The sequence below is a fragment of the Corapipo altera genome, unplaced genomic scaffold (assembly GCF_003945725.1).
Source record: "Corapipo altera isolate COAL_440 unplaced genomic scaffold, ASM394572v1 1, whole genome shotgun sequence".
NCBI classification, from domain to species: Eukaryota; Metazoa; Chordata; class Aves; order Passeriformes; family Pipridae; genus Corapipo; species Corapipo altera.
In genome coordinates this window covers 6966326-6983726 of record NW_020884873.1, presented here as the reverse complement: position 1 = coordinate 6983726, position 17401 = coordinate 6966326, and the positions used below count along the sequence as shown (strand labels likewise).

General features: G+C 42.3%; 1 protein-coding gene across 5 annotated transcripts in view; it reads left to right on the top strand.

Annotated features, from left to right (window-relative positions):
• Positions 1–268: 268 nt before the first annotated feature.
• The window catches only part of IQSEC3 (IQ motif and Sec7 domain 3), a 100803-nt gene continuing 83670 nt past the window's right edge, over positions 269–17401 (top strand). For all 5 annotated transcript variants that reach the window (XM_027660745.1, XM_027660765.1, XM_027660726.1 and 2 more), the window contains exon 1: positions 269–284. The gene's annotated coding sequence lies outside the window, so the exon portion shown is untranslated. The remainder of the gene's footprint in view (positions 285–17401) is intronic.

The following is a 17401-nucleotide window of genomic DNA, read 5'->3' as shown; positions in this document are numbered from 1 at the left end:
GCCGAGCCGCCCCAGGGCCCCCAGCCCGAGCAGCCCCCGCCGCCGCCGCCGGGCCAGCCCGACCCGCTTCAGCACCACCAACAGCTCCCGGCTCAGCCGCCGCCGCCCGCGGGCAAAGCGGCGCCGGCGGGGCCCGGGCGGGCGGCCGGGCACCAGCACCCCCCGCCGCAGCCACACCAGCACCCCCCGGACAAGGACGGCAGGGAGAAGGGCTGCTGCGCCGCGCTGCTCCAGCACAAGACCCCCCAGGCCATCGGCAAAGGCGTCCTGAGCCGGAGAGCGGAGTGAGTGCGAAGGGGGAAGGGGGCGGGCAGGGGTGGCGGGGGCAGCGGGAGCCGTTCCGGGCCCGACTCCGAGAGGGAACTGGGTTATACCCCCCTGCAGCCTCGCACGGGGAGAGAGGCAGTGTGTGGGTGGGTGGGGGAATCCCTCCCTCGATGCGTTCTCGGGGAGAGCAAGGCAGAGTGCAACGAGGAGCCAGGATGCTGCTTCCAAGAGGCATCAGCCTCCCGGTTCGCCGCGCTCATTTCTGTGGACAAGTGTCTGTGGCCCGTGGGAAGCCCCTCGGGCTACTCGCCCGCGGTGCTCACACACGGCATCGTGCCTTGTTTGTCTGTCAGAAATAAACGAGTCCTGGATCGACGAGGAGTGAGTGCGGTTTAGCCCAGGCAGGGAGAAGCCTCGCAAAGAGCGGCGGCGTTGTGGTCGCTTCTCTTTGCCTTAAGTCGCTGGTATCTGTCAGAAAAACCCGTCATCCCTGGAGTGAGCTGGGGTTTTCCTGCCCGCGCTGATGTAAGGGGTGCATTATATTGCACGTGATGTGTGTATGTTCATAGAGATACAGATACTGTACACGGCTTTGACATTTAGGGTGCTTACTGCCCTAAATGTGTGTGGGTTGTCTTTTTTTTTAATTTAATTTAATTTTATTTTCATTTTTTTCTGTGAGTGGCACCTGACGCTGATCCAGCTCTTCAAAAGGACAAAGTATTTTTTGTTGGTCTTTGCTCTTCAGTGAAGAAAGCTTGACTAATAGTAGTGAATACTGGTAATGATCTGTGTGCATGCATGTGTAGTAAACAAGGATGAGCATTCCAGCACTATAGGTGGTGGAAGAGGCTACTACTGAAGAGCAACATTCTGTTGGATTGTGTATTCAGTATATACCATCAGTTCACCAGCTGGTAATTGCAACTGCAGTCAGTATTGTAATTTCCTTTGTTTAGGCACTTTGAAAGCAGGGGAATGTTTTCTGGTTGAAAGCCAGGGTTAGTGAAGTTAGGAGAAGGAGCATAGTTTCTGCTGTGGCTTCTTTTATGTAAGAAAGAATCTGATATAAGTAGTAAAACTAGATAGAAATGTCTTTTGTAGAATGATCTCTCTTGTTTTGGTTATAGTAATGTCCAAACAAATGAAGTACACAGCACACTGTATAGCCCAAAACGTCTTCCTTGTCTCTTTTGACAATTTAAATAAAAGGGACCCTTCTCTCTTATGTTTGTTTTGAACACACAAGCAGAGCTACAACGTGAAGCTGGATTTTCAGCTGGTGTAAGTGGAGTTACACCACTTCATAACAGCTAAGCATCTATCATGATTTTATGAAAAAATCAGTGAAGATACTACTATTGAAAGAAACACCATTAAAGGAATAAATACAGTCAAGGCATGCTTGAATCCCAAAAGGCAGATCCCTGCTTCTAAAATACTGCACTGTAAGACTCAATTTTGCAATCACAACTTAAAGGAAGTGAGTGGGCTACTCAAGTACTAATACAGGTAGTAAGCATTTAAAGGATCTGGCTCCTACTCATCATGCAAGAGCTGGAGTTTAAAAAAAGAAGTAGGGCCAGATGCTGAACTCATGCCGATTGGTGTAAACCCAGAATACCGTGCTTTAAGTCCCTGAAGTCGAACCAGTAAGAAACCCATATAAAAATGCATAATCAACCTCATTGTTTTTTCAAGAGTGACTCCCTGCAGTGAGGGCTCTGTTAGAAACATCGTCTCAGCAAGGGCTTTCCTTGCTTCTGAGCAGAGTTTTTAACATACGTCATTACACAGGCTGAAGAATCAATTTCTGTGCATAAGCCTAAATACTTCCTTCTTATCTGAGCTCTTTTTGCAGTAGGGTTTGACTGGGGGAAGAGCTGTAGATTTTTTTACTTCATGCCAAAATGCACAAAGAGAAGTGCACTAAGAACATAGCTGATTGCTGGTATATCATATGATAATCTTTATATTTCAGATGGATAGATAGATAGATAGAGGGATGGATGGAGCCTTTTTGTGGAAAGTCAGGGCTGCTGCTGGGGATAACAGAGCAATCCCTGCAGCATTCTTCGCTCAGGAAGATTAAAATAGACTGCTTATGTTTCCTTCTATAGCTTAGGCAAACCAAAATCTTTGTATAGAAAAGGGAATGCGAGAGAGGCCAAACATTTCTCACTCTGGCAGGTTCTTTTTTACCCCCCATTGATTGTGTACGCTGGGTTTCATCCTCTCTTTTGTCTGTTAGAAGAAAATCAAAGAGACTGCAGAATCTAACTTACAGGCAACTTGGGTGGAGGGTGAGGAGTCTTTCACCACCTATTGACAGGATGCCCAATATGCCTTATAATTCAGCTGGCCAACCTGAGAGTTGTATTTTTGCTTTTGTGTGACAGCAGGGGACATATATGTTAATACCTGCACAGACCAGGTGCCTGCGCTCTCTTCCTTCCTCCCCTCATCTAAACATGCTTTTCCCTCTGTTAAAAAACCTGAAATTCAACATTATCTATTTTTTTTTTTTCACTTAACCAAGAGTATAGGACTGACTGTTCACTACAGAAAATGGCCACTCTAAACAGAACAGAAAGGATATTTTAGCATGTCGGGAAGCAGTGACTGAAAGCAGGGGTTAAAGCAGCACCCAGGCAGTGCCAGTAATGGAATTTCCTCTGCCTCTCACAAAACGGGAGGTTCAGGCAGCACATTTAAGTGTACTTGTGCTCACCCTTCTCACCTCAGACACAGCCCAGGGATTTTACTCATTTTGAGTCAAGTTTGAGGGTTTTTTACAGCCCAGCTCACCTCAAGCTCTGGAAAGAAATGAAGACCTGAGCTTTTGGACACATGTGACTTATTCATGTCAGCTGGGGCAGTCTTCCACAAGGGATTCGTAAGGAAAACCAACTGAAGCATCTCTCTTATTTTACAGAAAACTTCAGTCTTCTTTTTTTCTTTTTTTTTTTTTCTTTTTAAACTGACAACTTTTCTTTCTTTAAAGCCTTAAAAAAAAAAAAGCCTACATTTTAAAAGGGGACAAACCCAAGCCCATCTCTAAAAATGGAAGAATTCCTGAGTTATGCAGAGGCCTCTAATTGTTGCTGCATGTCTTTGTGTGAGAAAGGTAGTACTGAGCTTGCCTATGAAAGGAGCAGAGAAAAAGTCAGAAGATTCTTGCAGAGGTTTTCAGCAAGAATTAGGCTGATTATTATTCCGCGGCATCTGTCTCTCTCTACCTTAGGAGGCTATTGCATAAGCACCTCACAGCTTTAAAAACAAAAAAATAAGGTCATTCGTCATGGAATGTTTTGCTTCAAAAATACAGGTTGCCAAATTAGCATAGCTCAGATCACCCTTACTAGGCAGCTTCTTGTCTTAAGGGACCATCTCGGAGTGTCGGCAAATCCTGTGAGTGTAAATTTTCCTTCCCTTCTTTATCAGAATACCACCTTCTTTGCCAATCCCCAGTACCCTTCACTGAGTATCAGGGAAATGCCAGAGGGTTGAATTTAGCAGATTACGTCTAAATGACCCAAATCCTGCTGGTTTTTATCAGTGAAACTCTCAGTAGGAGCTCTGTGTATGGAGGGACTTCAGATTCTGAGCCCAGGCATTAGTGGGAAAACTCGCTTCGATAAATACAATTAGAGTAATAGGTAATAATCCATTATAGTTCCCTTCATCAAAAGACATGGGTGCAATTTACAAACATTCTGTATTAAAGTGGCATTGAAGTCCTCTTTAAACCGTGTCACCAACAGTGAAAATAAGACATAGAAACAGTATTTGTCTGCCATGACATAATGAATCCAAGTACTGCCTGTAAATTATCAGCCCGTGTTTGCTCTGCAAGGTATCCCCTCATGCAAAACAAATTCTTAGAGCTCTTGGAAGAATTTTGCTAAAATCACATTTTCACAGAGGTCTTAAAGCTCATTTTGGATTTGCATTGGGTTGAAAACTATTTTATTTTATTTTGTATTGGTCTAGGACAGAATTTTTTACCATAGTAAAGAGGCAAGTTTTAAAAGACAATGTAAAAGTCACTTAGTTGCCATTGTGGTCTGAGACTATTTGTTTAGGTTTTTTTTTTTTATTTCAAAAGCTCAATTATGTAACTTTAAAATAAAAATATTGCATATGCAAAGGTGCTGTTTACCATAATTTTTCTTTTTAACTATGCATTGATGTTCTATTCTATGGATTATCTCCAGGGTAAAGGCATTAGAAAAAATCCCACTGATTTCAATGGATGCTAACAATAACTGTAAATATTATGTTTACCATTAACATATTTTGCTATAATTGCGCATTGCACCAGCACAAAAACCCCTCCAACAATTAAAAAAAAAAAAAAAAAAAAAAAGACCAGAACAGCTCTGAATGGCTCATGTACCCCAGATATCTATTCCTTTCACTACGGGCGCACAAGGAATGCTACTTTTGCCCTCTGCTTTCATTTTTTCAGATTTCCTCCAGCATATTTCAGGGTTTAACTCCCCTGAGCGTTCACACACCAGAAATAGTTGCATTGGTGCTGCCCTGGGTTCTGCAAATCCCTGCTAGCAATGTACTGTCTCAGCAGCAGAAGTTATTTGGAGTCGAGTGCTGCAAGCGGGTTTCAGATGACGGAGGTCTGCTTTGGCATAGCTACTCAGATGTTAAAGTCCTGCTTAGATGATTTTGAAATGAAGAGCATAATGAGAGGAAAACAGAAAGTAGACTCTCTGTGACTATATCCCACTTAAAGGTATGTCCATGCTGGTTCCATGCACGTTGTAATCAGCTAAGACATACTTTATAACACGAACACACCTGCATCTTATCTACATCAGGGCCTGTAAAATCCCAGGCAGAGAAATATGGAGATATTTGTTCACAACAATAGTTAAAGAATAACAGATGAAGTGAGAGAAGGAAAAGGGGTCGGCTTAGCAAGGGTTCAGGATGAAGTTCTAGGTATAAAATTGCTGAGTAAGGGCGGCGTGAGGACTTCCAACCACGGGGATAGTACTTCTGTATGATGCTGTATAAAGTCCCAGCCAAAGCAACACAGTGTCAAGGCTGAAATTACTAGTGTGGGAAATCTCACTGACAGGATGGGAGCATCAGGAAGTAAGAACAAGGAAGGAATCTGTGTGAAACGATGCCTAGTAGTGCTTTGGACAGACACCTCCTGTGTTTCTGTGTCCTGAACCCATTAGAGCAGTACTTGGAATAACGAAGACTCATAGCAATCATTTAACAAGAGAAGCCAAGGGCTGAAAGTAACTGCAAAAAAGGTGAATTTTAAAATGCTTAAATAAGAAGGGATGCAAATGCATTATTTTTACTTCTTTTAATAAAAATGGTGACATTTTTATGTCACTCAGCTATATGTTCTGTTGGAAACAGGCTGCTCTTCTGTGGTGGCAAGGGTACCTTGCTTCCATATGCTCTGTAACGACCCATTTGGTGTCACTTCCCAGGCAGATCGAGGTAAGGCTCTGTAAGAAGACTTTAGGAGCAATGGACTCACATGGCAACACTGTTAGCGTGCAAAAGAATTCTCACATGGCTGTTTGGAAGAGGTATTTGTAGGAAAATGTCCCAAATGAGTAGGTGTTAATAATGCCCTTGAGAATTCCTGCCAGGGCTTCAGTGCCAGGTGAGTCTTGGGCTGGCTGTCCCATTCTATGGAGCACAAGCAGTGGGAAAAGAAGCCCGTTGTTCTGAGATTGCAGCAAGCGACTGCTACTTCTGTGTCCTTCATTAAATGATGTGCACAGGAATATACAGTTTAGGCATGGTTCATACAACTTATGGATGCAGAAGGTGGCTACTTACATGAGGTAGACTGTACACGTTCCCACCTATGCCATACTTGAAATTATTTGCACTTTTAGTCAGAGTCAGAGAAATCTAGCCTTGGGATACTCGTCTAGTCCTTAGTTCCAGACCAGATCCTGTCAGCTAGAAGGTGGGTCTTCTATTAATTATGGTGTCTACCTACTCGTTAAAAAAAAAAACATGTTCACATAATAAAATTATTTCTGCAAGCAAAAGTAGCTCTAGACAAACCTATATATTAGACTGTAGAAATTTCTCAGTTTTATCTTTTTTTTCTTCCGCCTTGGAATGCAAGTTGAAACAGTAAAAAACAGCTACTGTCTCTACACCATAGTCTTTCTGTATGACGGGTTAATTCATCTTCTGCTTTCCTGTTATTTTCCTTATAAATGCCATGTTAGGTTGCTTATTTTCTTCTTTCTTTCCTAGGTCAGCCGTGGTTTATTTCCCTTTTTTCCATTCTCGGTTATGAAACCTTTTGTTGTTTGTCCCTTAGGAAAACATTATGGAAAGGCAGAAACAATTCTCTGTTTAACAGATGGAAAATATTTCATTTGTTATAAAATTACCTGTAGCCTGTGCTTGTTACTTGGACCACATTCTATTGAACCATGTAAGAACAAAAGGGAAAAAAGAAAAGAGTCATTTATGAAGGCAGAGCCTGAAATGTGACCATTTTCCCTTTCTTTTCATAGTTTTTGAAAAATAATATAAACCTTTTTTCCTTCAAAGAAGTGTATCTTGAAAAAACCCCTAGTATTATTCTTATATACTGTATATTCTTGTATTCTGGATTTTGTAATTTCATTTAGTTAAGCCCTAGGTGAGAAAATGAGAGTCTTGACTATTGGATTTGTTCTGCCCAATGGCTCTGTTTAGGATCTCAGTTAGAGCATTGAATTAAAGTCCTAAGATAAGGCTTTAATTCCTCCTAAATTTATTTTTAACAGACTTGTGATGCTGGACAGACCTTTTCATCTCTGTGTATTTTAAGATCTGTAGCAAAGCAGTTGGAGATCTATTGTTACAGACAGGAGTGGGCAGGTAGACCAGGAACGAACCTTTTTCTAAATTCCAGCATAGGAAGCAGCCTAAAGCTCCTGTCCTTGCTTCCAGTGAGTACAGCAAGGCAATATGTATATTTGCCCACAGAAAAGAGAATATATTTGCATGAGCTTTTGTCTACAGTAAGTGTCTCAGAGCCAAGTTGAAGCAGCACCTAGTTTCTGTGCTTTTTACATACAGAAAAGCAAATCATCTGCTGGAGGAAATCAGTGCATCTTTACTGACGTCAGTACAGCCATGACAATTTACATCACCTGAGGATCTGTACCAGATTTTGTATATCTGTCCTCACACGCAGATACACATCCAGCCACTGATGTAAATGAGTGTTGAGGATAGCAGTGGATAGCAATTCATAGAGATAACAGTGAGCAATGAGAAAACCATTAAGCAACATTCTGATTCCTTGTGTAATATGTTTGTAATGTTTTCTTATGGTATTTTAATATAAGGTGGTAGGAGTTTTGTTGCTGCAGGGTTATAAAGATACATTTGCTCTGTTTGATAATGTTTTTTTCCTTTTCTCTGTGCTGTGCATGCACAGTCTGCTTCTCACACAGGTATTATTGCATTATTTTTATTGCTTTTGCTAAGATTATGCTCACTGATCAGCCATTATGTTCATGTGATCTGAAGTTGCACTTTCTGTGGGCGATAGAAGGAGATCGATATTTTTCATGATTAGTTGCATCTAAGAGGGGACATTTTGATGAAATTGAAGTGATTTTGAGTAAGAAATAAGAAATGGAAAACCTTGTCCTTCCTGCCCTCTTCTAGCTGAAAACAAGGAGATCTGTGATCTGCAGAACTAATAAAGCTTGGCTTCCAGAAGATTTGTGTCACAGTTACATCTGATGCCTAGCAAGATGTGAGTTCTGATCTAAGCTTCTCCTGGTGTCAAGGCTTTTATAACATCCATCTCTACCATGGAGACTTCTCTGTGGAAAAATGGTTTCAGTTAACTGAGCAGCCTTTTTCTCATTGGAGAACCTACAAAGTTCTCTCTGTTACACTGCCAACTGTTTCCATGGAACTTCAGTCAGAGGTTAGTATCACTGAAATCACTGTAACTCAGTTAAACTTGGTTGAAACTCTCCATGGGATCTGCAGTTACAAAGTAGGAACCAACACAGACACACATACACATAGAGAAAGAAAGAGACGCAGATGGATAGAAGGAAGAAAGGAAAATATTATATGGTCACAAAGGACACATTTTGCTTAGGAACCCAGGCAATAAAGACAAAGTCCTAGATAGTTTTCTGAATTAATGCACCGGTACATCAGAATGCCTCAACAGTCCACTCTAAATCTGTGACCCTTTCTTGGAACAGGTGTTCTGTTTGTAATAGTCTCTTAAAAGTCTTGGAATATTAAAGTTATAAAGAATTGGTTAATTACTGTAGGAATTCCAGTGACACACAGGTGGATGTTTACCACTGGCAAATGGAGTCTGTTGCTCCTCCTGGCTTTGCATATGAAGCTGGTGGATCATCTCAATCCACCTGCCAGCATTTGCATGAGCCTGGGCTGCTGCTAAGGCAGTTACTGCTAGAGAGCTTAGTTGTTATTTCCTGAAACACACTGAAACCTCTATGTCATTCTCAAGAGTAGCAGAAAATTGACACTGAAATTATTATAGATCTTGAGGAGGCTTGGGATTTTCTTCAGGTTTTGCTGTAGTTTGGATATTTCTTCAAATTCTAACCTTTCTATTAAATAAGGGACCTTGCTGCCAGTCTGTTTGTCTCTATGATGTTGATTTCCAGCCAGTCCTCTGAAGTGCTTCCCCCTATCCTGCTCCAGTGTGAGAGCTGCTCTGATACTGTTGCTCCTGTCTCAGCATCCAGAATCTTAGTGTTGCAGTGCCTGGGTGGACCCTGCCACAATGGAGCATCCCTGGATCTGCCTCCTGAATCAATATGGGTTTGGCCCTAAGGTTCTTCACAGAATTTATAAGTGACAGCATTTTTGAAAGGAGACGGTATGTCTCCAGATTTATAGAGATTATTACCTTTATTTTTACTTCAGTCATGGAACCAAGCTTAAACATATCTTTCCTTGCTTTTTCCTCTCTGTGAATCATACTGTTTCTGCCTCATTTGGACAGTTCCAGGAGAAGCTTCAGCTCTGCAGTCAGTTCAGAATTCTCACAAATGTCCTTGTCTTTAATTTGCTGTTTTTAATTTGCAAATCCATTCCCAGTAGGACACCAGTAAATTGCCTGTGTCTGCCTAGGTACTTGCATGGCCCCCTTCACCATAGTAACTGAGTGTCTGGATTTGTCCTGAGAGCCCATGCTGATATCCATGCACACTGGACCACTAACCTTCATGTGAACTAGCAAGGAATCTGAGGAATCTCCTGCCTTCGCTCTGAGAGTTTGCTGGTTCCCGTGCCAAAGACCTCTCTTCAAGTAATTTTCTTCTATAATGTTTTGTGCTAATAAATCTACATCCAGTCAAACAGTAGACAGACTGCACAGCTCTGATCAGTAATTTGCACTGTTTCACAATGGAGGTAGGTCTGAGAGCCAGATTTTGTTCCCACGTAACCGTAAATCTGAATGTCTCACTTAACTATGTGGCTTCAAATTTGAGAGACATGAGATAACATCTGATGTTACAGATCTTCTTGAACTGACTTCTGTCCCACCACTGGAGGTAGTTAGAGTTAGCTATTAGCCTATTAGCCTGTTAGATTCTGTGCATACTTGCCGTGACAGTCATTTGGGATGGCACAGCCAACTGCTGTAATGCTTCCCCCAAGAATTCTTTATTACTCATTTGGGAAATTACTGATCTCCATGTTAAGTCACAGCAACATCCACTGCTGATCCCTTGTTTCTGCTGAGAAAGGAGTCAGTTTCTCGTCTTTGTCAAGCTGAATACAGAAATATTTTCTTCACTAGACATGCTCTGACTGGAGCTATTATGCCACCTTTATCACCTCATTTACCATGGCTTTTACACAGCCAAGTAGATAGGGAATACCAGATTGTATCCTTGGTGGATAAAAAGTGTTGGCAAAGAGTCTGAGTCTCAGATATTTAAAGGTATCTGGCCTCCCAAAAGTGGAGGAAAGAATCTACTTTGAGGTGGGGATAAGGCTTCTGCCAAACACCATTTGCTTTCAGCAAGTTATTTTACATGTAGGCAGAAGAAAGAAAGCACTGGTAATGGGAAGAGGGGCAGAAGAGGATGAGAGGCATCTATAGTGTGTTTCTATTCTCTGCTAAGGGCAGCCCTCAGGCTGGTTTAAAGTCTATATTAACCTACTCTTCAAATCCCAAGCCTGAAAGTGTGGCTGGAGCGTTGCCTCAGGAGTACATCCCAGCAATGTGCACCTCTGCATGCTCTCTGAAGCTCCTGCAACAGCTGTAAGATAGGATATGCCATAATTTGGGGTTCAGCAAAGGTTGCCTGTGCAGGGAGGTACAAGGTGGTGGAAGAATGGACAGCAGTGGGGAGAAGTTATAAGGAGAAGAGGGCCAGTGGAAACTGTAGAATGCAGGAGGGCCAGGAGCTCCATATCCTTCTCCTGCAGTGGCTGTGAAGTTTTTCAATGCGTGGTTCATTTACATGTGCGACTGTAATGATGCTTTGGTGTAGCTGAGGGAGGGAAAGAATGACAGGGGTTTATGTTCTATTTTTATGAAGCCTCTTACTCAGGAGAAATTGTTAATAAACAGCACACACTGAACAGTATCCTTAACAGATACTGACTGGCTGAAGCCCAGTAGGCAACTCCTGGGCTTAAGGAAGGAGCCCACTACTGTATGCCCAGAGCATATGTGACTAGTTCTCATCACTGTGGGGTGGGAGGTTTATCTGATCTCATAAAGCAATGCAGTTTAACCTGGCTGGGTGGTGTTTGGGAGATCTCCAAGAAATACCTCGAGTGCCAGCAGAGGACAGCGGAGTATGACCGCGGGTAGCATAATTTTCAGGATATCTCTGCCTGCTATTAACACCTCTGTTTTTCAGATTAATTGTTGGGAACCTTGACCACCTGTGACCCTTCATAGGATATACATACAGAGAGCAAAGGTGTTATCCCTGTACAGATCCTGGAGTAAATGTGTCCTCATGTTCCTCTCACTGGTTTTGCCTAATTGACAACAGGCCTCATTGTTCATTGTCTTCTTCTTGGGAAGTTGTTTTCTTTTGTGTGACACAGGTTTGAGATGCTGGCAAATCCTCACTAAGCGATTTACATCCTGCTGCCTCAAGCACAAGTGATAATATAAAATATAAGGAATCAGAGCCATTCTTCTGCTGCAGTTTTTACAAGGCTTCATTGCAGTCTGCTATGGCCAGCTCTCAGATCTAACACCAGAAACACCTGTATTTAAGAGTTGAACACATATACACCTTAATGTTACATTTTTAAGTGCTTTAGGAAGTAATGCACTTATTCCCAGGGGAAATATTGCTATTGAATGTCCCTAGCAATATCTAAAAGTGCAGGAAGTAGCAAGTATGTAAGCTCTAGTACACCTCTAACTATAGCAAGATCTTGCTGCAGGATGAATGATAGAAATACCATGGGAATGTAGGCAACAACAACAACAACAATAATAATAATAATAATGTTTTCTGCATTACTCTTTAGCAGTTCTTACAAAGGTAGTTCTCATTTGACAGGAGGGAATGAAGACATGGAAAATGTTTTGCTTGAGTTCACCCAACTAGTGAAAGCTGAGAGTAAAACCTGTGTCCCAGGGCTCTGATCTGTCAAGTAGGATGCAGTGCCTTGAAAGAAGGAGACAAACAGGACAAGAAGTGTTAAATGTTATAAGGTCACTTCTATAGCATACAGAACATAGCTCTAAATCCTGCAATCCGATTCACTCCCTGGACAGCTTGATATCAGAAAAAGTTTTGGCCAATTAAAGAGCTGTAACTTGATCAAAAATCATTAACAGCTTTTCATGATTGGTATCTGTTATGTATACTAGAAAGAATGAGCAGTGGAGGCTGGAGATACAATTGAATATTGAATTTGGGGAGGAATTGAGACATATGGTTTCAGGCTGGCAAGGCTGTGAACGTGTATTGCATTCAAGCCCAGCAAGGTTTGCAAAAGCAGCTAGACCAGCAAGAAAATGTGTCAGTGTAAAACAGTGCAAGAAACCATGTACGCATGCTGGAGGCGTTTTGCTTCTTGCAGCAATGAACCAGCTGTGAGTTGCACAGAATGGTGAGGGGTAGTGAGAGAAGGTAGGCTAAGAGTCTACAGTCTGCTGTTTCAGTCTGTTTTGATGGGAAAAAGCTCAGGAAGCACATGGAAGACACCAGAAATACTCCTCTCGTGGGAGCCAAAGAAAAAGCCTCCTACAGAGGCAGGCACTGCATGCAACGTATGGAAGCGGAAAGTAATTATCACATACAGAAGTGCATGTGAATAAGTTGACAGAGTACCTGCTTCAAAAAACACTGCCTAGCAAGACCCAGTTTCTTCTTCCAACAGTTATATATACCCTCCCCCTGCTCTTCTGTTAAATACAGAGCCATAGTGGGGACTGCAGCCTCCATCCCCTCCTCCCCTGGCACAATCACAGCAGTACATGCAATCACCAAGTCATGCAGGCAGTTTCAAAGTCTTGCTCTCTCAGATCTTTCCTGCCTCACCTAAGGAGAGCTCTTGCATGACAGATATGTGTGGCTTAATTGGATTCTGGGCTGCATTTTAATTTCCAGTAATAAGAAGAGCATTTGTATTCCCCCGTCCTTCCTGGTTGTGATACAGGGCTTGATGGTAACAAGTTTCATTAGCTTATCCTGATTAACTGTTACCTGGGGACATCAGTTTGATATGGATTTGCCATCCTGGCTGGTTTTTATTCCGTACTGAGGCAGGCCCCTGTGGTTTACAGACCCAAGTACTCTTTGACACACTCTGGTGCACGTTTGAGAGGGGGAACACTCTGGGAGTTCCTACAGAACTTGTACCACAGTATAGACATATAGAGTGCATTCAGTATAGACCTAGGCTGCATTTGTTAATGACAGATTTGGCAAGGAAGGTCTGGAACAAGGAATGCCTTCAGGATGTGAGTGTGCCTTGGATGTTTCTGGAATTTCTTTCTCTTACCAGCAAGGAGCTGTTTGTGTTGGTTAGTTTTCCCCCTCATCTTGTACTGTAGTAGTATACTGATTTCCTCAATTTGAAAGGACTTAGGACCTTGGAGTATCAGGACCTCACTCTCGCTTCTTATCTTCCAGCTCCATTTTTTTATTTCTCCATTCTGGTGTTATTTGCTGCTGGTTTGAATTCCCTGAGGTGAACACTAACCAGAGGCACAATTAGTAACTGTTCCCTGGGGATCCAGTATGGCACTAGTTGGAGATATGTCACAAAAATTAGTTAAAATATGACCTATTTCACGACATTTCTCTATTACTAAGCCTTTCACTAAAGTAACAAAGAAAAGTGAGGACCTGAGTGGTTCCTGATGGCAGAATGGCATTTGGAAAGATACTAGCAAAAATGAAACTGGTCTCCAGAAAAAGAGCTTGGAGCCCCTCTTCAAACTTCACTGGCTCCTTCCAGACAGCACCTCCTGTTTGTCCTTGCTTAGTTCACTCTTGTTCTTCTTTCTCACTTGCAATTTTAACTTCTCTTTCCCCCAAACCCTCCATTTTACAGCTCTGCTGTGAGAGCAGCGTAGGTGAGAGCTACACCTCAATGGCTGCATGTGAACGCAGCACTGCTGAGATCAAGGCTGTGAGGAAGGTTTCTGCTGCTGGATTCCCAGAAAGCTGTTGGGAGGACAAGGAGCATGGCATGCCTGCATGTACTGAACAGTGAATAGGTAGGATGAAGTAGCATGTGAATGAGGCACCTGCATTTCCATGAGAATGTCTTCCTTTCCCTCTAGATATATATCTCTAGTAGAGAAATGGAGTCTGAAGGAATGAGGGATTCAAAGGTATAAAAACATTACATATAGTCACACACAACTGTCTGGGTGAACTGTTTAAGTGAGATGTGCTTTATGTCACATACGTCCAGTTTTTATGGCTGGTGACTCACATGGGTTTCAGAAACCCACTGAATTAACAAAATCATCAATAAGAAATGACAGAAGGGAATATTTGGCAATAGTTTTTTAAAAGAACTTCACATTTAATTGTTTTGTTTAGTGGTGCGGTGATGACTGCAGAAAAAAAGTCAGCTCTTTTGACCTGTGTTTTCTGCTTCAAAGAGTGAGCACATTCTGAACATGGGACTAAGAATGCCCCAGAGATAGCTTAGGAGAAGCTCTGAGTAAGCAAAAAAGAAGTCATGCTTCAAGAAGGAAAGAACTAAGTAGAGCCTTCTAAGCAAGAGGAATTAAAATCTGGGAAATTTCTGAAAGTGTACAAAAAACACTTGGTGGGAGTGCTCAGTAGGCAAGTAAAAAGCTATCTGCTTGTAGCCCAGTTCCTGCTCTATACTGAAAACAAAGAACCACAGTTACATATGATACTAAAATCAAGCATAGCCTTCCTCAGTATCAATCCTCGGACCACAGCCTGTGGAGCTAAGAGACACATCAACCTTTTTTGCCACTCCATTTCTGAGCTGTTGTAGCAGGTAGTGTGGCAGGTGCAATAAGATCAGCAGCAGCCACAGCTTTGTTTTGACACAAACTTTAGAGATGTATTTATTGATACTAACTGCACAACTGGGGATGCTCCTATTTAAACTGAAATAGTAGATTTTGTGTACTACCACTACCCTCTGCTAGCTAGGGGGATCTCTCATGGCAGTGTGACTGTAGAGTGGCTCTTGTCCTGGTCCCAGTAGGCTCCCACGTGTTTGGATTAAGATAAACTAGAGTGAGCTCAGTGATGTTTGTCTACCCTTTATGTGGGTATTTCCGCAGGTGACAAATCCAAGTTTGCTCAGCAGAGCTGCTGCACAAATCCAGAACTGCATTTGTGAGGTTGGAGTTACTGGGCAGAACTGAGATGAATGTGAGAGGTCTGCATTTTAAGGAAGAGACATGGAGAACTGGAGGAAGTGATCCTGCAGAACTCAGTCGGGGTGCTGTGCAAAGGACTAGCAGATGCTGCATATGGAGGGATAGGAGAAGGAGAAAGACTGGAATAGCATGAGAAAGAGTAAGACAGGATTCTAATGCATCAGCAGAGCTGCATGGACAATCCACACTGGAATAACGAGCAATAACATAAACATCTTTCTGCATCAGCAGCAGAGCTATGTGGATGCATAGGTCTGGGCTAGCAGATTTTGGGTGTACTGGCAGCAGCACAGGTGCTCATGCAGGTGCTGCAGGTGAGAAGAAACTGCAGAGCTACGCAGAGGAAGCCTGCTTGTGCTCTGCTTGGCACCAGACAGCTGCCATTAATCTTTCACTTCCCAAAGCACTGATATTCATATAAATTATGAAGTAAAAAAAAAGAGGTTCCTCAAATGTAGCAGGAAAAGCTCTTTAGCTTCATATTTATGAACTTAGATAAAAGAGAACTTGATAGGAATCTGGAAAAGTGACATCTCAATTTTATCCTGCCCATCATGATGATGAGTGCAAACATTGGTTGATTGCTTCCTACTGACCTTTCTCTTGTCCTTTATAAAGTTCCGTTTCTCAGGGACTCCTTTCCACTGAACAGTTCAGGCTGTTCTTTGTCCTTACAGCCTTATGATTTCCACTAGCACCAAGCCAGAAATCGCCTCATTTGCTAATAGGTATGCTAGTTAATAATAGCAAATCCATCCACTGAGGATATTTCTGGCCTGCTTTGCGAGACAGGAATGCTGTTTCAGTGGCACAATGCTGGCACACGAGAGGGAATGCTTGCACCCATTTGGGTAGCTGTGTGTTGCACACACACTGTGCACCCCTGAGAACTTGTGATGCCCCACGTCGCTCACTGAGCTGTAATTATAATGGTGGAGAGAGCATAACAATTCCATAGATAGCTGAAAATCTCCTGGGTAGAAAGGCTTGCTGAATTTCCTTGCACAGGACTTCTCTGTGTGTGTGCGTGTGACTGTTTGGGGATTTGACTGTGAAGAATCTAAACCAATTTTCTCGATCAGTCTTTTGATGTTGTTGTTTTAATTATTAATTACATAAGAATAGGTTTTCAAGAAAAGATAGATCAAGCCATCTCCCAAACAGCATTCAAACCAGTCTCTGAAGAAGATTTTTCACAGAACGAACTATAGATCTAAAGAAGAAAATTGCTCACGTATTTTGTCTGTTCCCAGTGTCTTCTAGACACTTAGTGTAACATTCCTGTTCTGGTTACCTTGACACAAATGGAGAGCAACCATCAAAGGCAATGGAGCCAATCCAGTGGAAGTCTACAGCCATGAAGAGGCATAAGTGAGGAGAGAGCAGAGGCCCTCGGTATTCAAGTGGACCTGCAGGCAACAGATGCATATTTAATTAAACTTTTAGTAGCTGGATTGAGCAGTTAATAGGAAAAGCTATTTCAGCCATGGTAGAAGTACAAACTGCAATCCTAACTAAAAAAATATCTTGAATAAGCAAACAAGGAGGGTAGCACTGTAGTCAGTAGCGCCTGTTGTCTGTGGGAGAACAATTGGCTGTAGTAATGGACATGGCATGGGTCCCAATGCCACAGCAGCTGTTCTGTGCACTGCCGCATATCTCAGAGTTCATACCCATCCTGGTTTTATCATGAGAGAGACAAAGATGCTTCTCCAAACCCTTTTTTCTTTTTGCTGGTTGTTTTTAGCCCCAACAGACCTTTATTTTCTAAACTCTGGGAGTATGAAGTCTTTCTCACCCTATTTCCTCCTTTTTGTTTAATTCAGTAAAGGATATTGGAGAATCAAAAATGGGAAAGTCACATGAAGCCAACACACTTCTTTCCTACCACACTCCAGTATTTAAATAAAGAAAAAACTCAAAGAAAATCATGGTCATCATCAAGACCCTCACAAAATGGAATATGAGTTACCCTACCTTTATCCCTGATCCCCTGCTTCTTTCCTGACACACACTGTTGAGGCCAAAAGCCCCAGGTTCCTTTCAGTAAGGATCTGACACAGAAGAAAAAGAGGTAAGTTTCAATAAAAACTGTGAGGGGAAAGGAGGTATGAAATTAAAAATACAGTGTTGTATGAAGGCATCCTTTATAAATGCTAAAGAAGCAAAAAGCAGAACACTTTATTTTGCCTGGAAAGTCTTTATAGAGGCACATGAGAGCAACAGTGAAGTCTGCTGTAATACAAGTATACTTATTAAGTTGCC